We start from the raw sequence: 15,411 nt of genomic DNA, 5'->3' as shown, positions 1-15,411 counted from the left end.
ATGTGCTAAGACTTGCTTTATGGCCTAGTATGAGGTCAATCCTACAGTAAGTTCCATGTTCTGATGAGAAGAATGTGTATTCTTCAAGTGAAGGATGAAAAGTTCTGTAGATATCTGTTAGATCCATTTGTTCTATAGTGTCGATTAAATCTGCTGTTTCCTTGTTGATCTTCTGTCTGGTTGATCTGTCCATTGCTGAAAGTGGAGTACTGAAGTCTCCCAATACTATTGTATTGGATTCTAAGTCTTCCTTTAAGTCCCTTAACATATCTTTTAAATAACCCAGTGCCCTGTAATTAGGTGCATATACATTTATAATAGTTACATCTACCTGTTGAATTGATCTCTTAATCATTATATAGTGCCCCTCTTTGTCTCTCTTAACAGTTTTTTGTGTTAAAGTTTATTATGATATTTATTATGATATTAAGATGGCCACACCAGCTCTTTTTTGGTTTCTGTTGGCGTGGAATATCTTTTCCAACCTTTCACTTTCAGTCTCCATGCACCTTTGTTGGAAAGATGTGTTTCTTGTAAGCAGCAAATGGATGGGTTTTGTTTTTTAATCCATTCAGCCAGTCTGTGTCTTTTAACTGGAGAGTTGAGGCCATTAACGTTCAATGTGACTCTTGGTAAGTAGTAACTTTGCCTGCCATTTTCCAAAGATATTTCTAATATATACTTTGAACTTCCTGTGATCTTTTACTGAAAGATTTTATTCCTTTACCTTCTTTCATATTGATGACTGTGTTTCTGTGTATAACACATCTTTAAGCATCTTTTGTAGGGATTGACAAGTGTTTACAAATTCTTTCAGTTTCTGTTTGCTATGAAAGGTCTTTATTTCACCTTCATTCACAAATGAGAGCTTCGCAGGATAAAATATTCTGGGATAGCAGTTTTTGTCTCTTAGTATGGGCTGTATCTCGCCACTACCTCATAGCCTGTAGGGTTTCTGCTGAGAAGTATGCTGTGAGTCTAATTGGAGATCCTTTAAGAGTAACCTGACATTTTCTCTTGCACATTTTAGAATCTTTTCTTTATGTTTCACTGTGGTAGGTTTGATTACAATGTGTCATGGCAGTCTCTCTTCTGGTTATGTTTATTGGGAGTTGTGTGTGCTCCCTGTACTTGGATGTCTCTTTCTTTTTCCAAAGCCAGAAAGTTTTCTGCTAGTATCTCACTAAAAAGGCCTTCTAATCCTTTCTCTCTCTCCATGCCTTCAGGAACTCCTAGAACCTGAAATTTTTTTTAATAGTATCCTGTAGATTCCCAACAACATTTTTGAGATTTCTAATTTCCTCCTCTTTTCTTTGGTTTGACGGTATGCTTTCCTGTGCTTTGTCTTCTAAGTCCGATACTCTCTCTTCTGCCTCACTTATTCTGATTTTAAGGCTCTCAAATATGTTTTTTATTTGTTCTATTGAATTCCTCATTTCATTTTTATTCCTTCTTAAGATTTCATTTTCATGAGAAAGATTTTCTGTCATGACTTGCATGGATTTCAATAATTCATGAATTTGTTTTTGATTACTTCTAAATATTCTTATAACTTTTTTGAGTTCCATTTCTTGCATTTCCTCTATCTCATCATCATAATAATCTTGTATTTCAGTTTCATGTTCTTTTGGGAGCATCATGTCTTCCTTGTTCTTGTTTGCTTGTTTTTTGCGTTTGTTGTTTGGCATTGTGGAGATTGTTTTTTTTTTTTTTTTTTCCACTGTGGTGGCTTTTCTCATTATACTATGACTCTAGATTAAGTGGACTGTCTGCTTTTGGTGAATCTCTAGAGGCTTGTGGTGGGTGTGGCCAGAGGGCTATGTTCAGTTCTTCAGGGTTAAGGGTGTTCCTAAGGTGACACACCCAGGTTTGGCATGGTAAATCTTTTTTTAACCAGAAGGGAAGTAATTCCACTCAGCTGAGCTCTTCTCCTCGACGGCAATCAGTGCCTGAGCGCTAGCCCCAGTAGGTATAACATTTGTCTGCTCTGTCCCAAGGACCACACAAAGGATCTGTGCAGTCCTCAGTGTAAGCTCCGATTCCCCAACAGTATCTCTCACAGGTAGCCAGGGCTGCCTGAGCTTGTAGTGTCTCCCACCGGGGCTACTCACGTCTCAGCCACACCATGAGTTCTCCCACACATCCTCAGTTTTATTTTTTTTTCACAGTCCTGGTTCATAAGCTCCACACATTCACTAGGTCTTAGTCTCCTGTTATTATTCCCCAGTAGAGTCAGGTTTTTCTGCTCAGCTGAGGGTGGGTGCAGCCTTGACCTGGCACAGCTGTTACATATGTCCAAAATTGTGCCTGCTCTATTTGCTCACTCACCTTTGTAAGGTGAGTGGAGAAAGAGAATGTGTCCGTACCATCGCTTTTATTTTTTCTCTCCTCTAGTTAGGCTGGTATACTTTCCCCCATGGGGCTTCAAGCCTCATCCCCTCTAGGCTCTTCCTGCTGCTTTTCTACCTATGTCTCAGGCTACTGAGGTTTCGTCTCACCTCTCTTTCCAGGGCTGGTGTGTAGACTAGGCAGCTGGGGTCCCGAGCCATGGGCACCTGTGCCCTCCATGTAGATCCACCGTGTCCCTCTAATTCTGGAAGAGTTTCCTCTGCCATGTTTTCCCTAACTCTTCCCTGAGACTACACTATCTCCACTTTTATTAAACTATATTTTCCTGGACTATCAGTGAGCTCCCTCCATATTCCGCCATCTTGGAACCTTCCAACAAACTTTTTCAACGGAATATTTGATTCCAGTTGTAGAGCAGTAGTCCACACCAAGAAAACATTATTCAGAGTGAATTTAATATATTTCTTCAAAATGAAAATGATTCATTATACATTTTTTAAGTATTTAAACATTTTAAGACTAAAAAGGTAAACATGAAGTGACAGCTGTTCATTGTTCTCCTGTGGTGGGGGCAGGTCCTGTTGTCAAATACGTGATCTTGTTGGGGTTCTATTGAAAGGAGCATGCCCTTACACTGCTGCTCATCAGAGAAAGAAGCCTCCAGAAGTGGGCTTTGGACTAGAAAGTGAGCTTGGGCAACTAGGTAGGCAGCGCTTTCCAATAACAACCATATGGTTGGAAATATCCCCATCTTGTCCTGGTGAGCTGGGGCCAGGAAAATGTACTCTGGCCAGGGACCCTGACGAGATGGCTGGACATGTACTCTGTGTGCCAGTATCTCATATGGCTGCCGGTTCCAGTCTGGGCTGCTCCACTTCCCATCCCGCCCCTGGCTTCAGATCGGCGCAGCTCCAGTGGTTTGGGGAGTTAACTAGCAGATGGAAGACCTCTCTCTCTCTGCCTCTCTCTAACTCTGCCTTTCAAATAAAAAAGTCTTTTTTTTTTTAAAGATTTTATTTATTTGACAGAATTACAGTGAGAGAGACAGAGAGAAAGGTCTTCCTTCCATTGGTTCACTCCCCAAATGGCTGCAACTGCACCAATCCGAAGCCATGAGCCAGGTGCTTCCTCCTGGTCTCCCATGCAGGTGCAGAGGCCCAAGCACTTGGGCCATCCTTCACTTCTTTCCTGGGCCACAGTAGAGAGCTGGACTAGAAGAGGAGCAACCGGGACTAGAACCAACACCCATATGGGATGCTAGTGCTGCAGGTGGAGGATTAACCCAGTGTTCCACAGTGCTGGCCCCCAAATAAACAAATCTTAAAATATAGCAAAAACACAAGAGTTGATTGCTGTTTGCTACTGACTCTTTGTGCACAATTGTGGTTTGCTCCTCAAACCTGATTTTTTCCTTCTCTGTGAGACGGTTTCCTGATCAACAAGAAACTGTGTTTTGGTATTTCATGTGGCTGGGTATAGTCAGGTGAGTAAGTTCTCCCCAGTGAGTTGTGAGCAGTGCCAAGAGGGTCAGAGGACTTGGACTGTTGATGATGTAAGTGGGCTGGTGGTCCAGTTAATCTTGCAGTGGTCTTGGTCTCCTTGCTGTTTAATATGCAAATACATCAACAAATTGATGGAAAATGGAATTTTAAAACATTGTGCAAAAATTTTAAATCAATGCGTATGAGGGTTCTTCACAAAGTTCATAGAAGTTGCAAATGATGAAAAAGTTGCATGGATTTCATAATTTTTTCTTTTTTGCATCAACATAAACTTTTAATCTCAATTTTCTACATGCTTCTCCAAGTACCTTTGTATGTATTTGCAGGATTGAAGCCATTAGTCACCAGTTGCTTGCAGCTGAAAGCATGCAATTAAATACTGAGGCCACATAGTTCATCTATGGGGGTCTTGTCAGGATTTTCCTGGAGTAACCATGACTGATTTACACACAGTTCCCCAGAACTATTGGCAAGTGTTTTAAATTTGGCCTGTCTCCTTGCTGCTTCTATTTAAGCATATGTTTTATTGTTTTGTCAGTGGAGAAAAACTCTGGGTGATGTATTGACTGTTACTTGGCAAATCTTCCCAGCCATTTCTATTCCAGTGTTAATTAATCTCTAGAACTTTAAGATGTTCTTGATCCCATTTTATAATGCTTTAAATCTAAAACAGCGAACTCTATTGCAGTCTAATTGATTTTTTTCCCCTGAATTATCTTACACTTTCTAATGTCTATGCTTCAAAAACTTGAGTAAATTATGGTCTTCAATGACTTCTAAGTGCCAGACTGGCCCTCGGTAAGAAAAGGGCCTTCCAACTTCGACCTGCTACCCAGTGCCATGTGTTTTAGGTTTGTGTAATTTCTGGACACCAAATTCTGTTATGGGTGTCTGTTTCTGAGTAACAAACCATATAGAACTGTGACATAAAACAACCTCTTGTTTGGCTCACAAGGCAGTAATGTAACCACAGTTTGGAGGCTGGCTCATTTAACTCACGTCTGTTCCAACTGGTGACAGGTGAGTTACCTCAGCTTTCGAGGAAACTCACCTTTGACACTGATGCTCATTGTTGCCTAGGAGCTCAGCCAGTGATGATGACTGGGGGCGTGGTTCCTTTGTGGCTGCTCCATGGAGCTACTTGAGTTATTACAGAAGAGTGGCTGGATGCCTAACGCCAGAGACCTTGGAGGAAGCAGCAGGAACTGTGGGTTTCTTCAGCATAATTCCACTTCTGTATGCAGCTGTTCAGGAGGTCATAGGGTCTGCTTAATTGACAAAGACATAGCAGGAGTAGCAAATAATTGGCAGCTACCTTTACCAAAAAGATGTTCTTATTCAAATTTTAAAAACAAGTAAATGGAAACAGATGGTGTTTTCTCAAGGTTACACAGCTTGTAAGTGGCAGATCTAAAAACTTAATCCAGGCAGCCCTGTTCCAGAGTCTCTGTTCCTTCCAAGCACATCTTTAGGAAATTTCACAAAAGGAAGCTTTTTACAATTGATGACTTTGGCTTGAGTCTGAGCACTAAGAGGGAACCAGTTCTTCCTCTCTCTCTGTCTCTCCCTTTTTTTAAGAAGCACTCAAACAGATCAGTGAAGACTCACTTTTAGTCTAGAATAGTGATATGAACTTGAACAGACTTTAAATTTTTAGGCAAATCTTAAATTACCATTTTTAGTTGGCTTGAACTTCATCTCACCTCTTGATATGGGGGGATTAACTTTCTATATCATCCACTGTAAGTATGATCTGTTCTTATCACTTTAATGGTTCCTTAAGCATTGTTCAGTTTTTCTTGGATAAAAATATTCAGTCACTAAAATAGTCTCTTTTCTTCGTAAAGTTGGCCTCAGGGTACATGGGCATGCGAAGTCTGTTTTTGAGGTCTCCCAAGAGTAGTGCAAATGCCTCCTCAGTATTTTGAACACTGACAGAAGAACTGTTCATCACACAGCTTGTACTCTTTGCTGCCTCTGCCCCACTCTGGTTTGGCATAACATGTCTTCTTCCTTCCCGTCCTCCCTCTCTGTGGTTGAGAGGCAGGGACAGTGCTGCAATCTGAGAGTTCATCCCCCAAATGCTTGCCATGGCCCAGGATGAGCCAGGGACCAAGTTACCCAAACCATCGCTGCTGCCTCTCAAAGTCTGCATCTGTGGGAGGCTGGAGTCAGGATCCAGAGTTAAGAACTGAATCCAGACATTCAGTGTGAGATGTGAGTGCCTTAACTGCTAGACCAATGCTGTGTCACAGGTGATAGTGCACGCATGAATCCTGCCAGCCTCCAGGGCCTAGCCTCGTAACTGCTCAACTCTGCAGCTAAGAACTAAGGATGTTGGCAGGCGCTGCAGCTCAACAGGCTAATACTCTGCCTGTGGCGCCGGCACCCCGGGTTCTAGTCCCAGTTGGGGCGCTGGATTCTGTCCTGGTTGCTCCTCTTCCAGTCCAGCTCTCTGCTGTGGCCGGGGCGGGGGGGGGCAGTGGAGGATGGCCCAAGTCCTTGGGCCCTGCACCCGCATGGGAGACCAGGAGAAGCAGCTGGCTCCTGGCTTCAGATTGGTGCACTGGCCGCGGCGGTCATTAGGGGATGAACCAACGGAAAAGGAAGACCTTTCTCTCTGTCTCTCTCACTGTCCACTCTGCCTGTCAAAAAAAAAAAAAAAAAAAAAAAAGAATTAAGGATGCCCACTTGCCCAATTCACCCTTATAATGCTTGGAAGGTTGTTTCATAGCTGTGCAAAACCTACCAGAGGTTCTGAAATAACGCCATAAAACCATGAAATGAACCAATTAGTGTCTAAAGCGGGGGGCAGGGTTGTTTCACTTGCAGATGGTTTGGGGTCTGGGATGGGGTGAAGAGCTGAAGTCTTACTTTCTCATTCTACTTGCTCCTGAGTTGGTGAGTTGGGCAAGTGGGCATCCTTAGTTCTTAGCTGCATAGTTGAGCAGTTAAGAGGCTAGGCCCTGGGGGCTGACAGGATTCCTGTGTGCACTGTCACCTGTGACGCAGCATTGTCCTTTAGTTGGTGGGTTGGGCATGTGCTCCTCTGGAGCGGAGTGGTTGGGCTCCTTCAGAAAGAATAAAAGAAGAAAATAAAAGGACTGATTAAGTCACAGTAAGAGGTTTTAGAAAGAGGTTTAAGTATAAATAATTGTTTACAAATCGATCGAGTAATGGGGAAATGAAAAGCAAATGATGTAATTAAAGTTTTAAAATCGGGAAATGACAAGCAACAGTACCAAGTTGCAATGTTAAAGGCCGAACGTTTTACCATTCAAAGGCTAGAAATCCTACACTGATAAAAGTAAACACTACAATACAGCTGTAAAATATACTCTAAGTTTATTCAGGATTCTTCTTTATCCTAATAGGTATCCAATTGACTCTGCTAAATCTAATTTTTCCTCGCTGACTTAGACTAATGCCTTTATTATATACTAGATGTATCTGGATTTATATTTGGATTCTGTTCTATTCCATTTTGTAAAAATAATTATACACACAATTGTTTGGCTCAACAAGTGTCCCTATTGTAAACTTCTCCTGTAAACACAAGGCAATGAAACAAACATTACCAACACCATAGAAGATTTTTGTTGGTAAGTATTGACTTATATTATTAACTGAATGAAGGAGGCATTTTGGATTTTTGAGCCACTCTGGCACCTCTGGAATTATGAATATATTGAATGAAGGCACAAATGTTTTCTAAAGCCACAAAGGGCACAAATATGGAACAAAATAATAGACCAGATTAAAGAATTCACCAGAATTTCTCAGAAATCAGACTATAAAGTGAAACTGAAATCATCTGATAGACAAAAGTACAAGATTATCTGCCAGTGAAAAATTATGAATTCTGTAAGTGTAGTACAAAGATCATTTACAGTTTTTCATGGGAATATAACACTTCAGAAATTTTCATTGTTTTAAAGGATGCTCTACCAAGAAGTATGGATATCATCTAAGTGTGTTCTTACTGGTAGTGGTGATCATAAAAAGGGGGACTTTGAGATCAGCTAGCATATTGGTTTTTTTTTTTTTTTTTTTTTTTTTTGACAGGCAGAGTGGGCAGTGAGAGAGAGAGACAAAGAGAAAGGTCTTCCTTCCGTTGGTTCACCCCCCAATGGCCGCTGCGGCTGGCGCACTGCACTGATCTGGAGCCAGGAACCAAGCTTCTCCTGGTCTCCCATGTGGGTGCAGGGCCCAAAGACTTGGGCCATCGTCCACTGCCTTCCTGGGCCACAACAGAGAGCTGGACTGGAAAAGGAGCAACTGGGACAGAATCCGGCACCCCGACTGGGACTAGAACCCAGTGTGCCAGCACCACAGGCAGAGGATTAGCCTAATGAACTGCAGCGCCGGCCCATATTGTTTTTTTTTTTTATTTAATGAGCATAAATTTCCAAAGTAAAGCTTATGGATTACAATAGCTTCCTCCCCCCTGTAACTTCCCTCCCACCCACAACGCTCCCCTTTCCCACTCCCTCTCCCCTTCCCCTTCACATCAAGATTAATTTTCAATTATCTTTATATACAGAAGATCAATTTAGCGTATATTAAGTAAAGATTTCCACATTTTGCTCCCACACAGAAACACAAAGTGTAAAATGCTATTTGAGTACTAGTTATAGCATTAATTAAACACCTAAGAGTAATTGTGTATTAATTACAGAGTTCAACCAATAGTTTTAAGTAGAATATAAAATGCAACTTTTGTATTGTTGTGGCTTCCCACTCAACCTCTCTCCCTCCCGTGACCCTCCCCTCACCCACTCCTTCTCCTATCCCACCCTTCATCACGTTTCATTTTCAATTACCTTCATATACCGAAGATCAATTTAGTATATACTAAGCAGGGATTTCAACAGGCTACACTCACACAACCAAACCAGGTCTAGGGTATTGTTCGACTAGTAGTGTTGTTTTTGAGTTTCATAGTTAAACACATTAAGGACAGAGATCCTTAATCTGGGAGCATGAACCCAGTGACTCCTGTTGTTGACTTAACAATTGGCACTCTTATTTATGATGTCAGCAATCACCTGAGACTCTTGCTATGAGCTGTCTAGGCTATGGAAGCCCCTTGAGTTCACCAACTCTGAATTTGTTTAGTCAAGGCCGTATCACAGTGGAGGTTCCTTCCTCCCTTCAGAGAAAGGCGCCTCTCTCCTTGATGGCCTGATCCTTCTGCTGGGGTCTTGTTCACCAGGATCTTTCATTTAGATTGTTTTTTGCCACAATGTCATGGCTTTCCATGCCTGTGAGACTCTCATGGACCTTTTAGTCAGATCCGAATGTCCCAAGGGTTGATTCTGAGGCGGGAGTGCTATTTTGGGCATTTGCCATTCTATGAGTCTGCTGTGTGTCCTGCTTCCCCCGCAGGATCATTCTCTCCCTTTTGATTCTATCCTTCATCATTTGCTTACACTGGTCTTATTTGTGTAACCTCTTCGACACTTACCCTATCTTTTTGATCAGTTGTGTATTTATACTTATCACTTTACCAAGTGTGCTGGCATTGGTACCTGCCTCCTTGGTAAGGTTGAGTTGAAATCCCCTGGCACATTTCTAGTTCCACCATTGGAGGTAGGTCTGAGTGAGTATGTGCCGTCCTATATATCTCCTTCCTCTCTTATTCCTACTCCTATGTTTCACAGAGATCAATTTTCTGTTAATTTTTAAACGCTTAAGAATGGTTGTGCATTGATTGCAGAGTTCAACCAGTGGTCTTGTGTAGAGCAAACCGGGCAACAACAACAACAACAACGAAAATACTAAAGGAACAAAATAGTAAGTTGTTCCTCAACAGTCTAGACAAGGGCTGCTCATGTCATTGTCTCTCATAGTGTCCATTTCACTTCAATGGGTATCATTTTAGGTGCTCGTTTAGTTGCCATCGATCAGGGAGAACATGTGATATTTGTCCCTTTTGGACTGGCTTATTTCACTCAGCATTATGTTTTCCAGCTTCCTCCATTTTGTTGTAAATGCCTGGATTTCATTGTTTTTTACTGCTGTATAGTGTTCCATAGAGTACATATCCCATAGTTTCTTTATCCAGTCATCCGTTGATGGAAATTTGGGTTGATTCCATGTCTTAGCTATTGTGAATTGAGCTGCAAAAAATATTGAGGTGCAAATGGCTTTTTTCTCCCCTTTAATTCCATTTGGGTAAATTCCAAGGAGTGGGATGTCTGGGTCCTGTGGTAGTGCTATATTCAGGTTTCTGAGGATTCTCCAGACTGTCTTCCATAGTGGCTTTACAAATTTGCATTCCCACCAACAGTGGATTAGTGTCCCTTTTTCTCCACATCCTCGCCAGCATCTGTTGTTGGTTGATTTCTGTATGTAAGCCAATCTAACCAGAGTGAGGTGGAATCTCATTGTGGTTTTGATCTGCATTTCCCTGATGGCTAGGGATCCTGAGCATTTTTTCATGTGTCTGTTGGCCATTTGGATTTCCTCTTTTGAAAAATGTCTGTTAAGGTCCTTGGCCCATTTTTTTATTGGGTTGTTTGTTTTGATTCTGTGGTGTTTTTTGATCATTGTGTAGATTCTAGTTGTTAATCCTTTATCTGTTGTGTGGTTTGTGAATAACGTCTCCCATTCTGTTGGTTGCCTCTTTGCTTTCCTGACTGTTTCCTTTGCTGTTAAGAAACTCTTCAATTTGAGGTAATCCCATTTGTTTATTTTATCTTTGATTACCCATGCCTGTGGGGTCTTCTCCAGGAATTCTTTGCCTATTCCGATATCTTGAAGGGTTTCCCCTATGCTCTCAATTAGTTTCATGGTGTCGTGGCGCATCTCTAGTTCTTTGATCCATGTTGAGTGGATTTTTGTATAAGGTGTAAGGTAGGGGTCTTGCTTCCTACTGCGACATGTGGACATCCAGTTTTCCCAGCACCATTTGTTGAAGAGGCTGTCCTTGTTCCAGGGGTTGGTTTTAGGTCCTTTGTCGAATATGAGTTGGTTATAGATGTTTGGATTGATCTCCGGTGTTTCTATTCTGTTCCATTGGTCTATCCATCTGTTTCTGTACCAGTACCATGCTGTTCTGATTACAACTGCCCTGTAGTATGTCCTGAAATCTGGTATTGTGATGCCTCCAGCTTTGTTTTTGTTGTACAAGATTGCTTTAGCTATTCGAGGTCTCTTGTGCCTCCATATGAATTTCAACATCATTTTTTCTAGATCTGAGAAGAATGTCTTTGGTATCTTGATTGGGATTGCATTGAATCTATAAATTGCTTTTGGGAGAATGGACATTTTGATGATGTTGATTCTTCCAATCCATGAGCATGGAAGATTTTTCCATTTTTTGGTATCCTCTTCTATTTCTTTCTTTAAGATTTTGTAATTCTCATCGTAGAGATCTTTAACGTCCTTGGTTAAGTTTATTCCAAGGTATTTGATTGTTTTTGTAGCTATTGTGAATGGGATAGATCTTAGCAGTTCTTTCTCAGCCTTGGCATTGCTTGTGTATACAAAGGCTGTTGATTTTTGTGCATTGATTTTATATCCTGCCACTTTGCCAAACTCTTCTATGAGTTCCAATAGTCTCTTAGTAGAGTTCTCTGGATCCTCTAAGTAAAGAATCATATTGTCTGCAAAGAGGGATAGTTTGACTTCTTCCTTCTCAATTTGTATTCCTTTAATTTCTTTTTCTTGTCTGATGGCTCTGGCTAAAACTTCCAGAACTATGTTGAATAGCAGTGGTGAGAGTGGGCATCCCTGTCTGGTACCAGATCTCAGTGGAAATGCTTCCAACTTTTCCCCATTCAATAGGATGCTGGCCGTGAGTTTTTCATAAATTGCTTTGATTATATTGAGGAATGTTCCTTCCATACCCAATTTGCATAGAGTTTTCATCATGAAAAGCTGTTGTATTTTATCAAATGCTTTCTCTGCATCTATTGAGATAATCATATGGTTTTTCTTCTGCAGCCTGTTAATGTGGTGAATCACATTGATTGATTTGTGAATGTTGAACCATCCCTGCATACCAGGGATAAATCCCACTTGGTCTGGGTGGATGATTTTTCTGATGTGTTGTTTATTGAATAGACTGTCTTTGCTCCAGGAATTGGTTTTAGATCCTTGATCAAATATAAGTTGGCTGTAGATGTTTGGATTGATCTCCGGTGTTTCTATTCTGTTCCATTGGTCTATCCATCTGTTTCTGTACCAGTACCATGCTGTTCTGATTACAACTGCCCTGTAGTATGTCCTGAAGTCTGGTATTGTGATGCCTCTAGCCTTGTTTTTATTGTAAAGGATTGCTTTAACTATTCTGGGTCTCCTGCTTCTCCATATGAATTTCAGCATCGTTTTTTCTAGTTCTTTGAAGAATGACTTTGGTATTTTGATTGGTATTGCATTGAACTTGTAAATTGCTTTTGGGAGAATGGACATTTTGATGATGTTGATTCTTCCAATCCATGAGCATGGCAGGTTTTTCCATTTTTTTTGTGTCGTCTTCTATTTCTTTCTTTAGTGTTTTGTAATTTTCATCATAGAGGTCTTTGACCTCCTTGGTTAAATTTATTCCAAGGTGCTTTATTGTTTTTGTGGCTATCGTGAATGGGATTGATCTTAGAAGTTCTTCCTCGGCCCTGGCATTGTCTGTGTATACAAAGGCTGTTGATTTCTGAGCATTGACTTTGTATCCTGCTACTTTACCAAACTCTTCTATGAGTTCCAGTAGTCTCTTATAGGAGTTTATTGGGTCCTCTATATATAGTATCATGTCATCTGCATGACATGACATAAACTAGGGATAGTTTAACTTCCTCCTTTCCCATTTGTATCCCTTTAATTTCTTTTTCTTGCCTGATGTCCCTGGCTAACACTTCTAGGACTATATTGAATAGCAATGGTGAGAGTGGGCATCCCTGTCTGGTGCCAGTTTTCAATGGAAATGCCTCCAACTTTTCCCCATTCAATATGATGCTGGCCTTTGGTTTATCATAGACTGACTTAATTGTGTTGAGGAATGTTCCTTCTAACCCCAATTTGCTCAGGGTTTTCATCATGAAAGGGTGTTGTATTTTGTCAAATGCTTTCTCTGCATCTGTTGAGATAGCCATATGATTTTTGTTTCTCAATTTATTAATGTGATGTATTACATTGATTGACTTTCAAATATTGAACCATCCCTGCATACCAGGGATAAATCCCACTTGGTCCGGGTGAATGATCTTTCTGATGTGTAGTTGGATTCGGTTTGCCAGAATTTTGTTGAGTATTTTTGCATCTATGTTCATCAGGGAGATAGGTCTGTAGTTTTCTTTCTCTGTTGTGTCTTTTCCGGGCTTAGGAATTAAGGTGATATTGGCTTCATAGAAAGAATTTGGGAGGATTCCCTCTCTTTCAACAGTTTTGAATAACTTGAGAACGGGGGTTAGTTGCTCTTTAAATGTCTGGTAAAATTCGGCGGTGAAGCCATCCAGTCCTGGGCTTTTCTTTTTTGGTAGTGCATTTATTACTGATTCAATTTCTTCCATGGTTATGGGTCTGTTCAGATTTTCTCTATCTTCATGGCTCAGTTTAGGAAGGTTGTATTTGTCCAGGAATTTATCCATTTCTTCCAGGTTCCCCATTTTGTTAGTATACATCTCTTTGTAGTAGTTTCTGATGATTCTTTTTATTTCTGTTGTGTCTGTTGTTACATTTCCATTACTATCTTTGATTTTACAGATTTGCGTCTTTTCTCTCCTTTTTTTTGGTTAGTTGGGCCAATGGTGTGTCGATTTTGTTTATTTTTTCAAAGAACCAGCTCCTGGTTTTGTTGATCTTTTGTATTGTTTTTTTTTTGGTTTCAATTCTGTTTATTTCTTCTCTGATCTTTAGTATTTCTTTCCTCCTTTTGGATTTGGGCTTGATTTGCTGCTGTTTTTCTAAATCCTTGAGGTGCATGGAGAGTTCATTTGTTTGGTTCCTTTCCAGCTTCTTGATGTAGGCACTAATTGCTATAAACTTTCCTCTTAGCACTGCTTTTGCTGTGTCCCACAAGTTTTGATAGGTTGTGTTATCATTTTCATTTGTTTCTAGAAATCTTTTGATTTCTCTTTTAATTTCTTTGATGACCCACTGCTCGTTTAGGATCATGTTGTCCATTCTCCATATATTTGCATATGGTGTAGAGATTCTTGGGTTGTTGATTTCAAGTTTCACTGCGCTATGGTCTGAGAAGCTGCATGGTATAGTTTCAATTTTTTTGAATTTGTTGAAGCTCCCTTTATGGCCTACGATATGGTCAATCCTAGAGAATGTTCCATGTACTGGAGAGAAATACGTGAACTCTGTGGCTGTGGGGTGGAAGGTTCTGAAGATATCTATTAGGTCTATTTTGTCTATGGCGTCAATTAGCTCAGTTGTTTCTTTGTTGAATTTCTGTCTGGTTGATATGTCCATTGGTGAGAGTGGGGTGTTGAAGTCCCCTGTTACTATTGTATTTGAGTCTATATCTCCCTTTAAATCCTTTAGTAATTCTTTTAGGTAGCCAGGCGCCCTGTAATTAGGTGCGTATACATTTATAATAGTAATGTCTTCCTGTTGGATAGATCCTTTAATCATTATATAGTGCCCTTCTCTGTCTCTTTTAATAGTTTTTATGTTAAAGTCTATTTTGTCTGATATTAGTATCGCCACACCAGCTCTTTTTTTATTTCTGTTAGCTTGGAGTATCTTTTTCCATCCTTTCACTTTCAGTCTGCGTGCATCTTTGCTGATAAGGTGTGTCTCCTGAAGGCAGCATATAGATGGATTCTCTTTCTTTATCTAGTCAGCTAGTCTATGTCTCTTTGTAGTGGAATTAAGACCATTCACATTCAATGTGATTACTGTTAAGTACTGTCTTTTCCCCTTCATGTTTCCTGAAACGAGCTGTTTATGTATTTTGAACTTTTTTTGTGGTTACTCTACATTTGCTTTTTTTTTGTAGTGAAGTTCTTGTTTTTGTATTTCTGTGTGCAGCACGTCTTTGAGCAAGTGTTGTAGGGTTGGACGCATGGATACAAATTCTTTCAGTTTCTGTTTGTCGTGGAAGATCTTTATTTCCCCTTCATTCATAAATGATAGCTTTGCAGGGTATAGTATTCTAGGTTGGCATTGTTTGTCTTTTAAAACTTGAAATATGTCATGCCATTGTCTCCTTGCCTGTAGTGTTTGCGATGAGAAGTCTGGGGTGAGTCTGATTGACTTACCCCTGGATGTGATTTGTCGCTTTTCTCTGGCACATTTTAGGATTTGTTCTTTGTGTGTCACTGAGCTGAGTGTTGCCACAATGTGTCATGGTGAATTTCTCTTCTGGTCTACTCTGTTCAGAGTCCTGGCTATCTGTTGTATTTGTGTGTTGTTATCCAGCTGCCTTTGTTTGAAGTTTTCTGATATTATTTCATTGAAGACACCTTCAAATCCATTCTCTCTTTCCACCCCCTCAAGGACTCCTATTATCTGAACGTTACACTGTTTGATCGAATCTTGTAGGTCTCCGACTGTATTTTTTAATTTCTTCTTCCTGCGTTTGAACTGACAGTATTATTTCTGGAAGTTT

This window comes from Oryctolagus cuniculus, chromosome 16 (genome assembly GCF_051225735.1).
Source record: "Oryctolagus cuniculus isolate XC-2025 breed Fujian yellow rabbit chromosome 16, ASM5122573v1, whole genome shotgun sequence".
NCBI lineage: Eukaryota > Metazoa > Chordata > Mammalia > Lagomorpha > Leporidae > Oryctolagus > Oryctolagus cuniculus.
The sequence above is the reverse complement of the archived record's forward strand: the minus strand, read 5'-3'. Positions refer to the sequence as shown.